Below are 14,646 nucleotides of genomic sequence, written 5' to 3' on the forward strand. Positions count from 1 at the left end.
ATTTACTTTCCCATTACTTGAGTCTGAGCTGTCCTAGTGATTTGTTTTAGCCAGTAAATAGTATGTGGCAAGCCCGGCCAGTGTGGCTCAGAGGTTGAGCATCAACCCGTGTACCAAGAGGTCACCAGTTCGATCCCCGGTCAGGGCACATGCCCAGGTTGTGGGCCCGATCCCCAGTGGGGGGCGTGCAGGAGGCGGCTAATTGATGTTTCCATCTCTCTCTCTCTCTCTCCCCCTCTCCTTTCCTCTCTCTCTAAAATGAATAAAGAAAAAAAAAATTTTTAATAGTATGTGTCAGAAGTGACCACACTAGCTACAAACCTCGGTCTCAAGTGGTTTCGATGCTTCTGCTTGCTCCTAGACCCCAGCATCCACCAGGAGAAAAAGCCCGGCCACCTGCTAGAGGGACAGAAAAGGTGCACAAGACAACTAAGGCTTCCTGGCCAGGAGCCAGCCAACCACCTGATCACCCCAGACTGACCGCAGAAGCACAGGTGAGGCCAGAAGGGCTGCCCAGCGGAGCCCACTTATCCTGCAGGCCCCAATTCAAGGGTCTGCTGGGCTGAGACCTAGAAAATAAAGGTTGTTTCGAACGGCTACGTTTCGAAGTGGTTGGTTACGCAATACCAAGTAACTGGTTTACCAGTCCTGGAGCTGTCCCTCCTCAAGGCTCCAAGTTATAGGTGAAAACGTGTGTTACTTGTTATATGTTAAATGCCACTGTTGGATAGAACCAATAGTTTCCCGATACGGTGTTGCTGAGGAGTGAAAATATGCGACAGGGCCCTGCCTGCAAGGAAATGACGTCCAATTGGACTTAACAGGCGTTTTCAGCGAGGCGGGGTGAGGGCTGGTGCCTTGTGCATCTGGAGAAAGGATCAGAGTCTGAGCAGGTGCAGAGCGTTACACGGGAACCTCCACCGTCCACGTGTGGGCTTCGTGAGAAAGTTGGACATGAGCCAGGTGGTCTCCGAGAGAGGTCTAGGATTTAGAGAGATGGGGCTAGAAGGGGAGATGGAAAGAGGCAGGGTCCCATCTGGAAAGATGGACATTCCACAGGGGTTGCTCTGGGGCCAGGTGAACGGCTAGGAATTGAGCTCAGATGTGGTGAGGACACAGACCTTCTCGGTGCAGCCCTCACAGATGCGCATTCTGTGAGGTCCCCAGGCAGAGCGACCGGGAGGTGCAGCCAGTGTCGTCCATACCACTCTCAAAGGAGTGTCATGTGTGTCAGGGGTCATCCCATGACCCCAGAAGTGACCTGAAGACTTCCCCCCACCGGTGCCCCTGAGCCCTTTACTTTCTCACCCGGTGGGCTTCCTGGAAGCCTGGGGCAGGGTCACAGAGTAGGCCTTGAATAAAGGTTGGGTCGCAGGCTGCACGAATTTTACAAGCCTACACAGAAAGTAGCAGAGAGGTGCCTGTTTCTTTCAAATTGCCAGGGTCTGCCACGTGTTTCTCTACATGGAGAGGCACGATCATGGGCTACCAGGATCACCCCGGGCTGTGTGCGCGGTCATCCCCTTGGGGCCTAGGGAAGATGTCAAAGGAAGGCCCGTCTTCTTTGGCCCCAACAGCAAACACAAAGGCACTGAATGATTCCAAACCAAACCAGCTTCAGAATTAGAGCACAGGGGAGGAGAAAACTGTTACTGATTTTGGCCAAGAAGCCTTCTTCTTTCTTTTATTGAGCAACGATTATGTGCTAAGCATATCTCATCCTCACAAGAAAACCCTCACAACGTCTCCGTGAGATGAGCATGGTAGTCACAGGACCGGAGCACCAGGCCCCGAGAGAGGGAAGACGTGCCTGAAGTCTCAGCACTAGTGGGGGGGGCGGCAGGGGTTGAGCCCCGGCCAGGCTGGGCCTGACCTCTGCTGTCCCCACGACGCCCCACACAGCGCCTGGCTGCTGCGGTGGTCCCCAAGTCTGAGCCGAACGCACGCTTTCACGGGAGATTATTCGTAGAGGCGCCGCATCTGAGCCGAGAGAGTGGGTGAGCTAACCCTTCAGACTTCAGGACCAGCTCTGTTGTCAAGTAGCCATGGTAGCCACGCGGACATGAGGCCATCGAGTGATCACGTGGGACCGCAGTGATTGTTTTCCATTTATGAAATGAGAAAGCAAAGCTGAATGATGGAGCAGACCACTCCCAGGCCCCATGGCTGGGAGGTTTTCCATCCCTTCCATGGAGAGACTAGCCTGGACTGAACCAGAATGTGTTGTCCCAAGTTAGGGCTTCTGAGAGAGAGGCTCAGATTGTCTCAGGTTCGACCCTCCTCCAGGCCACCCGGTCAGAGGACAGGGTCCGCTGGAGGCACAGCCTTGTGGGTGTTGGGCAGTTACTGAGAGGGGCTCTCGGACCCTTTGAGAACCATTCTATCTGATGACATTCAACCAGAATGATGGAGTCGCCAGGCCAGCCATTCTGGGCCATGGAAAACTCCACCACTGCTTCGTTTGCTTTGGGAAAAGCTAGTTTGCCAGTCCCATCCCCCTCTGCCCTCCTTCCAAACCCTCCCACTCGGCAGGAAAGCCTCCCGTGCTGGGGGGCTGGGGGTGTGGGGCAGCCTTGCTAGCAGAGAAGGTGTTTTTCCTGAAAGTCAGCAGGGGGCCGAGGGGTCAAAACTCTTTGAGGACAATGATCCTCTGCACTAACCCACCAAATCAATGAACTGCCCTCAGCAGGCAGGCCCTGGGAGAGGGAGAGGCTGATCCTGCTGCGGGAACCAGCCAGGCGGTGCCTCTTCTGAGTCCCACGGCTGCTAAATGGGTAAATGCAGGGAAGTGAGGGGTATCAGCCCGGACTCTTCCCCGCTGCCTGCATTGCCCACAAGGCAAACCCCGCCTCCTCCTGGCCCTTCTCCCAGCACCCCGGGGAGAGAGGCTGCGGATTCGGACACGACAGCCTGCAGTCCCTGGGAGCCTGTCCAGACGGCCTGGGCCAGGGAAAAGGTTTGAACCAGGAGAGGAAGAGCAAGGGGAGCAGAGTCTTTGGTTTGAGTGAGGACAGCGTCTGAGCCAATAGTTGGCTGCCGGTGGAGGATGGTGGAGGGGTGCATAGTGACCTGGGCATGTTTTCTTTCCCTGGTCGGCCTTGTTAAGCTCAAATCCACTCCAGATGGCCAGGCTGGGGACTCAGCACGGCGGGGACCTCCAGCGTGCACAGCGGCCTCCCAGGACGGACTCAGGTAGTTCTTTCGATCTATTTGGGTGCAGGGTGGGCTGGGGAGTGGGTGCCGGGGAGAGAGGTTTTGGTGGTGAATAAGAGAATCCATTTGGGATGGGAAGTGACAGTTGAGGAGACTGAACTTAGTCCTGTGCACTGCTGTTGGGGGCGACCTCCTTGCCCCTGCAGGGGGCTGAGCTTTGCAGAGGACCAGCAGGGAAGGCTGGATCTGGACTGAAGGTCAGATCTCTGTGGGTGGCATGCACTGTCCCGGTCCCCAGGCCTGTGTCCTTCTGCCATTATCTAACTGCGAAGTGGGGTGGAGTTTGGGAGAAAAACGTAACTGCATGTTGCACAAGGGACTCTCTGCAGTAGAAGGGGTGTGGGTGAGACGGGGATCTCTGCAGAAGGGGTGTGGAAGAGACAGGGATCTCTGGAGTAAGAAGGGGTGTGGAAGAGATGGGGATCTCTGGAGTAGAAGGGGTGTGGAAGAGATGGGGATCTCTGGAGTAGAAGGGGTGTGGAAGAGACGGGGATCTCTGCAGTAGAAGGGGTGTGGGTGAGACAGGGATCTCTGGAGTAAGAAGAGGTGTGGATGAGACGGGGATCTCTGCAGTAGAAGGGGTGTGGATGAGACGGGGATCTCTGGAGTAAGAAGAGGTGTGGATGAGACGGGGATCTCTGCAGTAGAAGGGGTGTGGAAGAGACGGGGATCTCTGGAGTAAGAAGAGGTGTGGATGAGACGGGGATCTCTGCAGTAGAAGGGGTGTGGAGGAGACGGGGATCTCTGCAGTAGAAGGGGTGTGGAGGAGACGGGGCTCTCTGCAGTAGAAGGGGTGTGGGTGAGATGGGGATCTCTGCAATAGAAGGGGTGTGGAGGAGACGGGGATCTCTGCAGTAGAAGGGGTGTGGAGGAGACGGGGCTCTCTGCAGTAGAAGGGGTGTGGGTGAGATGGGGATCTCTGCAATAGAAGGGGTGTGGAGGAGACGGGGCTCTCTGCAGTAGAAGGGGTGTGGGTGAGATGGGGATCTCTGCAATAGAAGGGGTGTGGAGGAGACGGGGATCTCTGCAGTAGAAGGGGTGTGGAGGAGACGGGGCTCTCTGCAGTAGAAGGGGTGTGGGTGAGATGGGGATCTCTGCAATAGAAGGGGTGTGGAGGAGACGGGGATCTCTGCAGTAGAAGGGGTGTGGAGGAGACGGGGCTCTCTGCAGTAGAAGGGGTGTGGGTGAGATGGGGATCTCTGCAATAGAAGGGGTGTGGAGGAGACGGGGCTCTCTGCAGTAGAAGGGGTGTGGGTGAGATGGGGATCTCTGCAATAGAAGGGGTGTGGAGGAGACGGGGCTCTCTGCAGTAGAAGGGGTGTGGAGGAGACGGGGCTCTCTGCAGTAGAAGGGGTGTGGAGGAGACAGGGATCTCTGCAGTAGAAGGGGTGTGGGTGAGACGGGGATCTCTGCAGCAGAAGGGGTGTGGAGGAGACGGGGCTCTCTGCAGTAGAAGGGGTGTGGAAGAGACGAAAAGAGAGAGCCTCCTGAGCTCACTAGGAGAGGCAGCTCATGGAAGCTAAGATGATTTCATCCTGAAAGATCTCCGGGGCTGGGAGGCTGCTCTTTTCCAAAGGGCCTGGCAGGACCGGCCTGGACTGAGCAGAGAACAGCTGCCGCCGCCAGAAGGAGAAGCTGTGCAACCTTGGGCAACTCAGTCAACCTCTCTGGGCCGAAGGCAATCTCATAGTGCCTGCTGTACTGACCTTGGGGGACTGTATGATGTTCAGCTATGAAAGAGGTGTGTCCAATGTGAAGCGCACTTCCACGTAAAGGTGTCAAATTACCATCGCTAGAATTTCTGAGACTAGTGGCCCCAGCTCTGGCTGGACACTGAAATCTCTTGAGGGGCTTTTACACAGATGCTACACCTGGACCCCACCCTAGATCAATTAGTCAAATTAGGGGAGGGGTGAGTTACGACAGCAGAGAGGGCAGGAAGTGGTACTTTTTAAAAAAGCCTTTCGGGTGATTCTGATGCTCTGTGAAGGGTCAGACCCACTGCCCAGACTTCCCCAAGCTCCCTGGAGACGGGCACCGGGAGCACATCTTTAAAAACCAGGTTCTTGGCTTTTCTCAGACCCACTGGATCCGCATCTCCAGGAGGCCTGGCCATCTCCACACTGAGGAAGCAGTGACAGCAGCGTGGACGCGTCATTCCAGGGGCGAGCCTGCGGATGCTCTCTCCCTGCAGGCTGAGTGTCACACCCGCCCGCAGGGTCTTGACAGCAGGGCAGAGGGCCCCAGGGGGAGCCGGGCATCCTCCTTAGAGAGTATGTGCACACATGTGCTTCCGGGACATCCAATCCCATTCCTGCTCCGCCGGGTGACAGTCCAATTAGAAAATGACACATTTCCCTGCCAAAGAGCCTGAGAACCTTAAGATAAAGAGGAAACCATGATGAGTGATCTCTAAGTTATGCACAGGTTGCCTGTGTTTTATTGTTTCGTCCATGGATTGTTCAGGTCTTCCTGCTTCACACCCTCTCCACAGACTCTGTCCCCTTCATAAGATCACACACACACACACACACACACACACACACACACACCAACCTCACCAAACACACAAATAGGGGGATGGAGAGGATTAAAGGGGCGGGTGCACTGATACCAGGCAAGTGTGTTACTTGGAAACATCACTAGTACAGAATTGAAGAATGCAGGTGTTAGGACCAGGGGCCCTGGGGATTATGAGGGATTTAGCTCTTTCCTCTCACAGGGGCAGTGTTTAGCACAGCAGCTCAGAGCAAAGGCTATGGACCCAGACTGCCTGGTTGAAATCCCACCGCGCTCCTTGCCGGCTGCCTGACGCGGGGCCGGCTACTTCGGTGGGATGGAACTACGGACGGGCTGCAGGGAGACTGAATGAGTTCGCACCTGTAAAGCTCCTAGCAACGTGCCTGGCACATATGTGCTGAGAAACAGTTGCGCTCTAATTATTGTAGTTTCTGTTGTTGTTTTATTGTAGGTGAGGAAGCTGAGGTCTAGAAAATGATTTGCTCAATGTGTTCATACTTCTTGACTCTTGTAGGAATACAACCTAAATACATAGTCCTAAATGTGGTCCCTGTAGCATCAATTAGAAGAATAAACTGCATGTCCAACAGTGGAGATAGGTTACCAAAATAATGATGCATCTATAGAGCACTTATGTTATAATTGCATGAGAAAGTTAGAAACATAATATAAAGTTTCTAAAATAAAATCCAATATGATCTCTGTAGAGACATGGATGCAAACTAAGACAGAGCTAGTCTAGAGGAAAAACCCAATACAGAATGTCTCCGGTTGTGGGGTTATGGGGACTTCTATGTTCTTCTTTATATTTGTCCGAAGTGTACTAATGTTTTGTAACAAGCAGATATTACTGATAAAGTCCGAAAACAAAATGCTTGTTTCAAGCAATTGCTCAAGGTGGAACCGTGATCAGGGCCCCGCACAGGCTCTCTATCCCTGTCCAGGGTTCTGCTGCGGAACTGGCAGAGGGAAAAAGCCAAATGGATGAGGGGGAAGACGTACACCGAAAGCACTTGGACCTTGCGCAGCCGAGCGGGACGGGGACCCAGCTCAGAGGGGACCCTGGTCTGGACCTTCAGTGCAGCTCCCAGGGCTGAGCTGGAAGGCGGAGCTAGGCGCTTTCTATCCAGCCAAGACCTTTCTGTCCAGGGCCGCTGCGTGTCACAGTGAGGCATAGCACTCAACACCTGCCTGGGAAGGGGAAGGGGAGGGGGTGGTCACTGCTCTTTCCCAGAAATGGAAAAAGCTAGCTTCTGCTCAATCTGAGGATACCAAAGAATTGCACCAACTTTTTCCCCCTCTGTCTTTTTATTTTATTTTATCCTCACCCGAGGACATTTTTCCATTTTTTTGTTCAGGTTGAGCGGGAGGGAGAGAGAGGAAGAGAGAGAGAGAAACATCGACGTGAAAGAGACACATCGAGTGGCTGCCACCCGCACAACCAACCGGGGCCGGGGACAAACTGCAACCGAGGTACGTGCCCTTAGCGGGAACTGAACCCAGGTCTCTCTGGGCCGCAGGCCGACGCTCCAACCGCTGAGCCAAACTGGCCAGGCCCCCCCACCCCCCGCCTCTGTCTTTTTAACAGACTCCCTGGCAAGGAGGGAGCCAGAGACCCAGGGAGTCTGGTTAATACCCCTACTGGTCTGCATTCTCCGGCTTCCCTTTAATACACAAGTGCCTTTCCTTCTCTGCCCAACGTTTTTCCAATCATGATGCCAAGGTGCTGACACAGCCAAAACCAAGGAATGTTTATTTTGCAACTTTAAAGTAAAAAGAGATCTGGAATCACTTAATAACTAAGATAGACCTCGTCAGAGAAAAATAGTAAAGCAGGAGGAAGGGAAGAAAAGTAAATATATATATATATATCAATCATACTTGGTATCCCATAAAAGTTATGACCTCTCTTTCAAAACTGCCCAGTCGATTCCTATGTGTTCAGTTCTGACCTGCTAAGCAATGACAGGCTGGAGTGGATGAGCTCTGAAATTCAGTGATTCTAGGTAACATTGACATTTTAGTAACTCCAACTCTCTTTTTCAAAGCTCATCCTGGTGCCAAAAGCCAAGCAATCAAGTCTGCAAAGTTAGCAAGGGAACCAGCTGTCCAGGGCATGAATAAGCTGAGCATCCATGGACTATTTGAGCGAAAACTCACACACTGTCTGCTCCAACCACCGCGCTTCACGGATGCAGACAGAATTACTGAAAGCTCCCCTTGCTGAGTGCCAGGCAGGCAGCCTGCTCAGCGTCACACGGCAGGTTAGAGGTTGACCCGGCATTAGATGCTATTCCCACCTTCCCCCTAGTCTGTTTGTTCTGACTTTTGGTGGATTTAATGACGAAAGAAGTAGTCGGATATCAGAAACTCTTCCTCAGCCCACGATGTCCAGAAAAGGAGCAGGTAAAAGGCAACAACAGGTGGGACATAGTTGCATCCTCATTCCCTTTACCTCTGAGCACAGAGAGAAACGACGGAAGAAAGAACTGAGCAGACAGGAGCAGCAGATCCTTCCTGGGGGGAGCGGAGAAGAGTCGAAACAAGAGCCCTTGGCAGCACAAAGGGCACGTAGCAGAAAGACCTTCCCAGAAGCCTTAAATCCAGCCCTGGAGGGACCAGGTCCAACTGGGAGGCATCAGTACCCAAAGTATACAGGGAGAGAAAAGGTGTGTTGCACTTGAAAACAGTGTGTTGGAAAATGAGCAAGAAGACTGGAAAACCTGGTCACTCACAGCTCACTGCTAGTATCTCTTAGCGTGTGGCTTAGGTGGTGAATAAGACTTTCTAAATATGGTAGTTAGTAAAGGGACACTTGCATGTTTTCATGAAAAGGTCCAGTTCCGTTAGAAAAGCTCGGGTGAACAGGAACCCACGCTCTCGTGTTTGATTTGGCTAGCACTGGGCGTGGGAAGTGGACCACTCCACCTCAAGGCAGCACCGTAGTAAACATTTCATCTGGAGAAGCACATCTGAAGTGTGGACATTTGCTAGCAAAATAGAACAGAAACTCTAAATCTAACAAATAAGACCAACTCTTACAATTATTTTCCACAAAGACTTCATTTAAGAAGGCTTTGAAGGGCCATAAGGAGAGACTGTCTTCTTTTGCATTACCCAGACCTGAATCAAAACTTCGATTCTGTATGTCTTGGCACAACTTAAGAAGGGTGATGAAAAGCTACACAAATAGTCCATTTGAGGAAACCTTTAAGGGCTGAGGTTCCGTGGCTTGAATCCATCACAAGGAGTTTCAGATCTCTTTGAGTTCCTCAAAACGTACTCCTTAGATTGTGGTTTTTGTGAAATGGGAATAGAAGTTACCCAAAACAGGGGGCGGAGACTGTCTGCACTGAAAATAATTTGAACACTACGGGGTTAAAGAAATGGAATCGGTTTATTTGCTGCAGGACTTCTCAGAGCCTTTACTCTCAAGTTCATAGACATTGTGTATCTCCAAGAGGCAGCGTTTCTGAAATCTCGCTCCTGAAGACCCTTCACCAGGGGCACGTTGTGTAGGACCAGCACTCTGCAGACCTCATCTGAGAAGGTCCGGCATACAGAACTATTCTAGGTAACGTGGTCAGCTGAGCATCCATATCAGTAGAAGACAAAGTAGGAGGAAGGAAGTTGAAAGTGCAGCAGGAGATGTGTAACCCAGACGGGAAGACCACATCCTGACAACAAAGGCTGTGACGTCGCAGCGCAAAGAGCTGGAAGGAGTCTTAGCTATGGATTCTCTCTCTGGGAATACTGCAGAATAAGCCTGGGGTAATTAGGAGCTTCTTCTAATGGGGGGCAAAGTTATGGATCCTGTGACTTCTTCCAGCTCTATTATTCCACCTCATTTTGTCTTTTTCTCTACTTACACATCACGTAAGTTCAGCTCACTTCCTTGCAAATTAAATACATTCTTGAAATGTTGACGGTTGAGTAAATACATTATCTGTAAATTGAGTCCTATTTCTCACTGACTTACATTATAATTCCAAAGAAGAGCAGCAGCCCCAGGCACATCACAAAGGGTACATGTGTGTGCCTGCTGGGCACTAAGGTATTCTGTCGGGGTCCTCGTGCTGTCGGTCTCCTTACCGCTCACCCTCCCCAGCCTCCCGCCCACGGCCAGGCCAGAGTCAGGCAAGTGAAGGGTTCAGCCACGTGGTCTTCCCAGCCTCAGTTCGTCAACGTCTCAGTCAATTCCTCAGGGAGTTGGAAGTTCTTACTGCTCCAGGAATTTTGAATGGATAAGTCACTTCATTGCTTATGTTCTTTAAAAAAATATCTTTTTTTCTTTATTGATTTTAGAGGGAGAGAGAGATAGAAACACCAATGAGAGAGAACATCGATTGGCCACCTCCTGCATGCCCCCCACTGAGGATCAGGCCCACAACCTGGGCATGTGCCCTGACCGGGAATCTAACCAGCAACCTCTTGGTGCCTGGGTCGATGCTCAACCAGAGAGCCACACTGGCCAGGCATTTGCTTATATATCTTTTTTTTTTTTTTTTATCACAGGAGGACATTTTTGCATTTATCTTCAGATAGAATGGGAGGGAGAAAGGGAGGAAGAGAGAGAGAAACATCGATGTGAGAGAGACATCAATTGATTGCCACCCATACGACCCCAACCAGGGCTGGTGACAAACTGCAACCCAGGTACGTGCCCTTAGAGGGAACCGAATCCAGGACTCTCCAGTCCGCGGGCCGACACTCTAACCGCTAAACCAAACCAGCCAGGTCTGCTTATGTTCTTTTTAAAGGAATTTGTCAGAATCCCTGGATCTTCTCAGTTGCTGGCTTTTTTGTTGTTGTTGTTGTTGTTTTGTTAGCATGGCAGAATTTCTAGTCTAAAAGGGTATCCAGCCCATTTACCCGAGTCACCTGTGTTAAGGCCACGTGTCTGATGACTGAGTAGCTGAACCATGCTCCGTGTCAGGTCAGGAACTACAAATCTACAAAGTGAGAGAAACTGCTGCGTATATATTCTCCAAAGACTTTGACTCACAAGAGCTTTGAGTGGCTTCAACTGTTCTAAAGGTGGGGTAACGTCAGAGGCCTAGGCCTCAGGACCCCACTGAAGAGGCAAAGAGGGCGACCATGAAAATCACAACCCACCTTGGCCGGGTGCCCACCACATGCCAGGCTCTGGGATGCACCCTGGTTGGCATTATCTCACTGAATTCCACCAGCCACCGAGAGAATGTTGTAATAATGCTCTAATTTTACAGAGAACACCAAGCCTCAGAGAGGATCAAAACCTTCCCAGGGCCACACAGTGACTCAGCCGGTGGGTGGCAGCACTGGGCTCCTGGGTGGGCTGACCTCACCCCTCACTGCGCGGTTAAGGGGCCTGTCTTCGCTTCTCCCATCCTGCCTCACCTGACATGCACAGGCAGGAACGACAGAAGCACAGAGCTGCCCACTTGCAATCCCACCACCGGGAGTCAAAATACAGTGAGAAAAAGAGAAAACGGTAGGAGTTTCTTAGAGGTCTCACTTTTGAACATGCACTTGGAAACATATTCCCTAGTTCATCTAACAAATAAAAAACCCCTTTCTTTCTCGGATCTGGTCAGCGGCCCCCCACCATTTCTTATACCCCAGCGAGCCTTTCCTTCCGAGGGGGAAGGGATTATGATCGCCGGAACTACGCCATGAACCAGTTGAGGTTCATTTTCTACAGCCTACATACTCTTACGTTTGTTGTGTGAGTTTGTAAATGCAAAAGGCCCCCTTTTATTAAAAAGCATCCCTGATAGGAAGACGATTCTATTATTTGTATACACACACACACACACTCATGTCAAAAACAACAACTTTTGAGAGGTGCACTTATTGAGAAAAATGAGGCAGACAGGCGTGAAGATCTTAAGTCCGTGATGGATTTCCTTTAAGCCCAACCTGATTTAATTTTCTGCACTCCTGGAAGGGGGAGGGGCGTTATACAAGCCTCTTAATTTTGGGTTTTCAGACGTAAAAGCTGTCCCCAGTGAGGGGTGACCAGTGTGAAATCTACTTCTCTTTTGGAATCCTAAGGAATTTGAGTGGACGTGAGCCCCAGGTGCTATTGAGACTCCCCTCCTGAATTCTGGCCCTAAAATACTTTTAATAAAATTACAGGTAAGGCCGGGAAAAGAGGAGAGCCTGTCTCCTTTTTCCTTTCAGTTTGTGTTTCATCTGCCTTGTTAAGGAAATCCTTCACTCCCCTTTGCTCCATCGGTTTCTCAAACACTTTTTTCTCTTTGCTTTTTGTATTTTTTTAATTTATGTTTTATTGGGCGGTATACAATCTATATTGGTTCTGTCAGCTTCAGGTGTACAATAAGTGGTTCAGCATTTTGATACTTTATAGTATGATCTCTCACTCTGGTAATCATCTGTCACCATGCAAACGTATCGCGGTATTATTGACTGTATTCTCCTTCCTCTTTTCCCCATCCCCAACCCCCTCCCTTCTGGTGACCATCCCTTTGATCTCTGTTTCTATGAGACTGTTCAGTTTTGTGTTTTATTTATTTTTTTATCCTCACCCAAGGACATTTTTCCATTTTTTTGTTCAGGTAGAGTGGGAGGGAGAGAGAGGAAGAGAAAGAGAGAGAGAAACATCGACGTGAAAGGGACACATCGAGTGGCTGCCACCCGCACGACCAACCAGGGCCGGGGACAAACTGCAACTGAGGTACGCGCCCTTAGCAGGAATCGCAGGCCGACGCTCTAACCACCGAGCCAAACCGGCCAGGGCTGTGTTTTAGATTCCACATATCAATGCAATGATACAGTATTTGTCTTTCTCTGTCTGACTTATTTCACTTGGTATAATACTCTCTAGATACATCCATGTTGCTGCAAATGGCAAGATTTCATTCTTTTTTATTGCTGTGTAATATTCCATTGCATATATGTGCCCCATCTTCTTTATCCATTCATCTATGGATGGACACTTAGGTCACTCCTATATCTTGATATTGTAAATAATGTTGCAATAAACACAGGGGTGCACATATCTTTTCAAATTAGTGCTTTTCTTTCCTCTGGATAAACACCCCGAGGTGGAATTGCTGGGTTGTATGGCATATCGATTTTAGTTTTCCCAGGACTCTCTCTCTCTTGCACAGTGGCTGCATGAGTCTGCAGTCTCGCCAGCAGGGCACAGGGACTCCCTTTTCCAGGCAAGCCTGTCCTGTCTCCCTCCCAAGGCAACGGTGTTGGACACAGTGGCACCTTTCCAGCCACTTAACATCTAACCCATAAACTTCACAGACAGGAGAGTCCCTCTGAGAGCTGAAGCCTACTGGGCAGAATCTAGGAGGAGAGGCAAGAAAGGATCCGGGTGACCACGAGGCTCGTGATGTCGCACAGGCACCGGCGGACGCAGAGCCCGTGGCTGGGCGGCCACGCCACCCGATCCCACCTATGAAGCCTCCCTCTCTCCTCTCTCCCACTCCCGCCCTCGGGACAGAGTGAGGTCTCATATCTGACGTCACAGAAGTAGGAGGTCATCCTCAAGTCGGAAATCAAATTCCACAGTTCGCCTCTTTCTCATTTTCATCATGTTAGATGGAAACGGTTGATCACCTCCCCCTCTCCCTCCTTCTTCAGCGGACAGAGAACAAACACAGCCACGCATGTTCTTGGTGCCCACGAGGCCCCGCTGTCCCTGCGCTTGCACAGTCCTGTCCCGTCTGGCGTTGTGACCGTCTCCTCCCCAGGGGGCCAGCCCTCACTTCCCCTCTCGCTGTCTGCTCCTAACGCCACGCCTGCTTCCACCCACTGACCAGTCCACTGTGACTCAGTCGCACGAGATCACACAGCAGGGCCTTCGCGAGCAGTCTCGTGCACAGGGTCCCCGAGTCACCCGGCGGAGCGGGCGGGGCGCGGTTTCCCTCAACGCGGCACCCACCCTGCAGTCTATTTTCTAACCTGTAGTAGAAATGCACACAGAGGGGGTGTCCCCACCTACAAGAGCCACAGTGCTGTGGGCACAATGAAAGTGACAGATGGCCCCGGCCTCCGTGGGCACTGGGCGAAGGAGCCCACTGACGGGCAGCTGTGCTCAGCTCCTGCTGCTGAGGCTGGAAAGTCAAAACGCAGCAACAGTGAGACCTTTAGGTTTTCAAGGAAAAAACAAAACCCAGCACTGCTTGTAGAATCTCCCGTCATTTATTGTGCGTCCTTCCAGGGCTAGTGAAATCCAACTGTCACATAGTATTTATAACATCGCGTTGCATTTGGCCCGGGAGTCCCTGATTCGGGACCTGTCATGAGGAGCAGCTTGCACAGTTCTGGGTTAGTGGCTCTGTGATTGCTATTCGGAATTCTGCAGGCAGGTCAAAGCAGGGACCAGAGGGTTGCAGATGCAGATAAAATAAAATAACACCAAAAACCAAACACGCGCCCAGATGAGCCAGGGCGACTGCCGGGAACGGGGTCTGGCTGGGCGTGGGGAGGGTCTGGGCTCCCCGTGCACACACGGTCCTGCAGGGCACGCACACTATTTCCCCGGCACACCAGGCCTTCTCCTGCCCGCAGTGCCGAAGAGCCTCCAAGCAGCTGGGCAGCGCCTGTCTGATTTACGGCCCAACACCAGGACTTCTGGAAACTCTGTTCTCCTTGTGACTATGACAGAGATCTGTAACCGAGCAGTAACTTCTCTTTTCTACCAGGGCAACACAGGGCAGGAGGAGCCTAGGAGCCGATTCGGTTTCCCGGGGCGTCAGAAGTCAGCACGCCTGGGTAAGATGCTACCTCTCCACACAGCTTCCTTCCTCTATAAAATAGAAACATCTCCCGGGACCTCTATTTTTCCGATTTCCAACCTATGACAGTTTCCTGCGGCCCAGTTATGATATTTAGCAGAAAGAGGAAAGCCCCGAAAGGTTAGAGACCCTCACTCAGTGGGATGGGAGCCCAGGC

The sequence above is a fragment of the Molossus molossus genome, unplaced genomic scaffold (assembly GCF_014108415.1).
Source record: "Molossus molossus isolate mMolMol1 unplaced genomic scaffold, mMolMol1.p scaffold_m16_p_10, whole genome shotgun sequence".
Classification (NCBI taxonomy): Eukaryota; Metazoa; Chordata; class Mammalia; order Chiroptera; family Molossidae; genus Molossus; species Molossus molossus.